Below are 6,469 nucleotides of genomic sequence, written 5' to 3'. Positions count from 1 at the left end.
GATGATGAATCTGTCTTCCTAATGACTATCCAGCCTCCCATAAAAATCATAAATTTGCCCTAATAATAATTAATACAGACAGTTCCTGTTAACCAGCCTCGAGGTTTTCCCAAGATCCGCCTCCTCAACGCCAAGCATCTGTGTCTGGCAGAGCTGGTGTGAGACTGAGACAATCCTTCCAAGCCTCCAGAATAATCCAGAGTTTTGGCTGGACCTTTGAGCACACACTGAGACAGTGAGGAGCCAGACAAAAAGCAGACCATGGCGCTGAAACGGATTAATAAGGAACTTAGTGATTTGGCCCGTGACCCTCCAGCACAATCTTCTGTAGGTCCATTTGGGGATGATGTGTTTCACTGACAAACCACAATTATGGGACCTAATGACAGCCCATATCAAGGCGCTGTATTCTTTTTGACAGTTCATTTTCCTACAGACTACCCATTCAAACCACCTCAGGTTGCATTTACAACAAGAATTTATTATCCAAATATTAACAGTAAAGTCAGCATTTGTCTCGATAGTCTAAGATCACAGTGGTCTCCTGCTTTACCTATTTCTAAAGTTCTTTTATCCATTTGTTCACTGTTATGTGATCCAAACCCAGATGACCCCCTAGTGCCAGAGATTGCATGGATCTGTAAAACAGGCAGAGATAAGTACAACAGAATATCTAGGGAATGGACTCAGAAGTATGCCATGTGATGCTTCCTTAAAGTCAGAATAACCTGCATTGAAGCTGGATTAAACTTTAAATTACTGTTCCGTTTTTGATTTTCTTATCCAGCTGCTCCCCTATCAGACCTTACCTTTTTTAATTTTATTTTTTGTTTACCTCCCTCCTTTTATTCACATGTTCATCTGAGAAGACTTAAGCTCTTCCAGCTTTAGACAATAACAGCTTTTAGAAACTGTAAAGTAGTTACAAGAGAAGAGTTGCCCAAAATTCAGAATAGGTAAAAAAATGGAGCATGTGTATTATGTGGCCAATGTCTTCACTCTAACTTGGTTATGAGACTAAAACCATTCCTCACTGCTCTAACATGCTGAAGAATCATCTGAGAGGGAGGGAGATGGATGCTGAGTTGTCAGATCAAAGGAAGCAGCATCATTCTAGCAGCATCCATTCTGGTTTAAGCCTTCCACTGTTAGGGATTGAGGTTACATGATATACTTTACGCTCATAACTGATGTGCCTGGAGAATTGGTATTGAATTTATAACATCAGCAGGACAGAAAATGTGATGTATTTTATGCATGTCAGTAAAGGAATGAACTGTTCTTGTTCTACAGAGAATGGAAATTGGAAGTCAATCACTCTTTGTATTCCAAAATAGGGTCTCAAAACATTTTAAAACTTTCATTTAAATTGTTAGGAGGCTTGGAGCTATTAGTTAATCTATCTTCCAATACCCTGTTTAATATATCACTGAATAAATGATGCAAGTTGTCAAGGGATGAATGATCAACTAATAGCTCTGCTAGTAACTGATTTATTTTTCTTCAAATAAAATTGCATAAACTAAAAAAAAATTAATACAATCTGTATGTATTTTTCTCATTGCTTGAACATGTATTGTCAGTTGTATTAAGTACTTTCATATCTATACACAATGCTTTATTTAATCTTTATATCCCTTCAAGTTGGGGTTTATGAACTGCACATATAGCCTTTTCTCTGCCCATAATGACATGTATTTAGGGGTTTTATTGAAATATATTTCCCTGATTAACTACCTCCATACATTTAAGAAATTGATAATTTTGAAACTTTCCAAGGAGAAGAGAACTGGTTAGATAGAGCAAAATGACAGAGAAATTCACCATAGGCCCTTTTCTACATTTTTAATTTTGAAGCAGATTTTTTAAATCATAAAACTAATGCTCTGGAATAATAGGAAAATGCATGGGAAAAAATAATGGTTGATTATAAAAGTGAAATATTGTTAAAGGAGACAGTAAAATACAATGGTGGCAACATTAATGGGGAAGCTGGGTAGAAAAAGATCAAATGAAAGCATTCTAGCCATTACTGCAATTAAATTAGCAATAAATTATATTTTTTAGTTTGAACATATTTTTGAAACTATGAATCACATACACAAATAACTGACAAGTCAAGTGGAAATTATAAAATATACAGAATAAATAACAAAAATTAAAATTGAAAAACTAGAAAGAAAACCTATAGAAGATAAAAGTGCAAAACAATCAGAAACAGAGCAAAACTGATAAACTAGTAAAGAGTCAACCAAATAAAGAAGCAAATTTTAGAGCAATTTATTTGAAAATGTCAATGCAATCAGAAAATAATTCAGTAAATCAACCAAGAAAAATAGTTTATAAAAATAACAAATTTTAGTAGTTAAAAGAAGCATGGTTCACATACAATGAACAATTTTATGTCAAGAAAACTTCAGACAATGGAAATGAAAGTTCTCTTTACAATGCTTATTAATGTTGACTTAGAAAGAAATTCAGAAACCCTGAATAATCAACTACTAAACAATAAGTAGTCAAATCCTCTTGCCTTACCATGTGCCCTTGCAAGATAATCTGTTTCAGTATTTTTAATAAATCAAAAAAGAAAGAAGGAAAAGTGTGAAAGAATAAGAGAGGGAGGTAAAGCTACCTAATTAATTTCATGAGACTAACGTTAAAAACAGGCAGTTGTAATAAATAATAAACTAACCTCACTTATGAATACAGACATAAACATGTTAATATAATAGTAAGACTCAACAGTAAACTCAGAATAATAACAATTTATCAGAATCATATAATATATATGATAATGATATGTGGGTGCATTCTTAGTCATGTCCAACTCTTTGTGACCCCATGGACTATAGCCTGCCAGGTTCCTCTCTCCATGAAATTTTCCATGCAAGAATACTGGCGTGCGTTGCCATTTCCTACTCCAGGGAATCTTCCTGATCAGGGATTGAACCCACATCTTTAGAGTCTCCTGCATTGGTAGGCAGATTCTTTATCACTGGTTTATTTCAGCTATATAGCTGCTGCTGCTAAATTGCTTCACTTGGGTCCGACTCTGTGCAACCCCATAGATGGCAGCCCACCAGGCTCCTCTGTCCCTGGGATTCTCCAGGCAAGAGAGATGCCTTTACATTATAAAATCAATAACTGTGATTTGTATTAAGGGAGTAAAGGAAAAAACCTCAATTGTCTCTATTGATGCAAAAACAATCAGTTGATAATATTTTACACACATTCACAATAAAAATTCTCAGAAAACTAAGAGTAGACTTCCTTAGTCTAATAGAGAATATCACCAAAAATCCATGGCAAGCATCACATTTAACATAAATCAGGAAAAGATAAGGATGACCCTATAGCTATTCAGTAATATACTGAAATTTCTAACCAAAATGAAAAGACATAGAAAAGTAAAGATAAGATGCATTATTTGTAGACAACATGAATGTCTACCTAGAAAATTCAAGAAAATCTATAGATATTAATAGAATTTGTAAGTTCAACAAAATTGTTGGATATAAGATCAGCAGACAAAATCAATGATGCTCCTAATCTCTATCACTAACCAAATAGAAAATTTAATAGAAAAAAAATCTCATTTATCATAACAACAAAAACATAATATATTAAAAATAAATACAATAAAATATATGCCTGATCTTAATGTGGAAATTACAAAATGTTGTAGAAAGAGATTAAAAAGCCTGGAATTAATAGCAAGAAATTATGGGCAGAAATAATTGGCATCTTATGACAAATACATACAAATTCTAATAAAAATTATTAAACAATCTATCTTGGCACTTGACACACTTTTACTAAAACTTTTATGAAGGCAAAGCCTAAAGGCTAGCCAAATACACTTTGACAAAGTGGAACATTTACATTGAGACATACAAATCTATATTGTTTGATAAATAGCACTCTCAGTACTATACAAACAAATGGGTCAATGAAACAGTAGAAAGCTTAGAATTATCAAGGAGGCTTAATATATGATGAAAATGTTACAAATCAGTAGAGGAAACACAGATATAGCAATACACAGTACTGGAACTATCGGGCTGCCATATAGATTAAAAAATAAGAGTAACTCTCTACCACAAAAAGCAAAACAAAAATGCTTCAAATGAAAAAAAAACAACTGAATGTAAAGATACATACACATTTTTTAAAACCACAGGAGGAAAATTATCTTAGTAATTTGGATCAAGGAATAGTTTATTAACCAAGGTACAAGAAAAACCAAAACCTTAAAGAAAAGATTGGTATACATAAAAATTTATGACGTCTAAACTGAAAACTACCCAGGATATAATGATAAACTTAAAAATGTGACAAATGAATCATATTTAGTATCTACACCACATGGTGACTACAATAAGAAGACCAAAACAATAAAAAGCCAAATAGGAAAATGATCAATTCAGAGAAAAGAAAACCCAAAGCCTATAAATAAAAAATATTCATCTTCTCTAGTAATCAAAAAATACACATTTAAGCATGATACATTTCACATTCATCAGATTGACATGGAATTCAAAGTTGACAATATATAGTATAGATGAATTTGTTGAAAATGGAAGCTATCATACATTTCATGAAAGATATGAATAATTCAACCATTTAAATATAACTGAATCACTCTGTTGTACAGCAAAGATTGGTACAGCACTGTAAATCAACTACACTTCAATTAAATAAAAGGAAATTTATCAATATCTAGTAAAGGTGAAAAACAAATTCCCTATGACCTAGCAATTTGGTTTCTAGGTAGATATTTTCCATAAACAAGGAAATAAGCCCAAGAAGGTCGGGAAGGGAAGACTAAAGGAAATTGGTCCTGAATGGTCATTGGAAGGAGTGATGCTGAAGCTGAAGCTGAAGCTCCAATACTTTGGCCACCTGATGTGAAGAACTGACTCACTGGAAAAGACCCTGATGCTAGGAAAGATTGAAGGCAGGAGGAGAAGGGGATGACAGAGGATGAGATGGTTGGATGACATCACCAACTTGATGGACATGAATTTGAGCAAACTCTGGGAGTTGGTGATGGACAGGGAAGCCTGGCATGCTGCAGTCCATGGAGTTGCAAAGAGCTGGAAATGACTGAGCAACTGAACTGAACTGACTGACCTCAGGAAGGTCCCCTGCAGGAGGGAATGGCTGCTCATTACAGTATTCTTGCATGGTGAATTCCATGAACAGAAAAGCCTAGCAGGCTACAGTCCATGGGATCACAAAGAGGCGGACACAATTGAGCAACTTACACTTTCATTTTCACATTTGTGAATGTTGTTTATAATAGTACATCTTGCAAATGCTTCAAATCTCTACTGTTACAAGCCAGGATAAATAAATTTAATCACAATTAAAGTGAATAGCTGAGAAAAGAAGAAAAGTAAAAGGCAAGGAGAAAAGGAAAGATACATCCATTTGAATGCAGAGTTCCAAAGAATAGCAAGGAGAGATAAGAAAGCCTTCCTCAGCGATCAATGCAGAGAAATAGAGGAAAGCAATAGAATGGGAAAGACTAGAGATCTCTTCAAGAAAATACAAGATACCAAGGGAACATTTCATGCAAAGATGGGCACAAGAAAGGACAGAAACATTATGAACCTGACAGAAGCAGAAGATATTAAGAAGAAGTGACAAGAATACACAGAAGAACTATATAAAAAAAGATCTTAATAACTCGGATAACCACAATGGTGTGGTCTCTCACCTAGAGCCAGAAATCCTAGAATGTGAAGTCAAGTGGGTCTTAGGAAGCATCACTATGAACAGAACTAGTAGAGATGATGCAATTCCAGCTGAGCTATTTAAAATTCTAAAAGATGATGCTGTTAAAGTACTATATTCAATATTTCAGCAAATCTGGAAAACTCAGCAGGGGCCACAGGACTGGGAAAGGCCCAGTTTCATTCCAATCCCAAAGAAAGACAAAGACAAAGAATCTTCTAACCGCTGCACAGTTGCACTCATTTCACATGCTAGCAAAGTTATGCTCAAAATTCTCCAAGCTAGGCTTCAACAGTAAGTGAACCAAGAACTTCCAGATATTCAAGCTGGATTTAGAAAAGGCAGAGGAACCATAGATCAAATTCCCAATATCTGTTGGATCATAGAAAAAGCTAGAGAACTCCAGAAAAGCATCTACTTCTGCTTCATTGACTACACTAATGCCTTTGACTTTATTATGGATCATGACAAACTGAGGAAAATTCTTCAAGAGATGGAAATACCAGACTGCCTTACCTGCCTCTTGAGAAATCTGTATGCAGGTCAAGGAGCACCAGTTAGAACCAGACATGGAACAACAGACTCTTTGGAAATTGGGAAAGGAATATGTCAAGGCTGTATATTGTTACCCTGCTTATTTAACTTGTATGCAGAGTAATAAAAAACTAAAGATCATGGCATCTGGTCCCATCACATCATGGCAAATAGATGGAGAAACAATGGAAACAGT

The 6,469-nt window shown here is 34.7% G+C and overlaps 1 pseudogene; it reads left to right on the top strand.

Moving 5' to 3' along the window:
- The first annotated feature begins 261 nt into the window (after positions 1-261).
- Positions 262-705, top strand: LOC122453168 (annotated as a pseudogene).
- Positions 706-6,469: the final 5,764 nt, after the last annotated feature.

Source organism: Cervus canadensis, chromosome 14, assembly GCF_019320065.1.
Source record: "Cervus canadensis isolate Bull #8, Minnesota chromosome 14, ASM1932006v1, whole genome shotgun sequence".
NCBI lineage: Eukaryota > Metazoa > Chordata > Mammalia > Artiodactyla > Cervidae > Cervus > Cervus canadensis.
The sequence above is the reverse complement of the archived record's forward strand: the minus strand, read 5'-3'. Positions and strand labels throughout refer to the sequence as shown.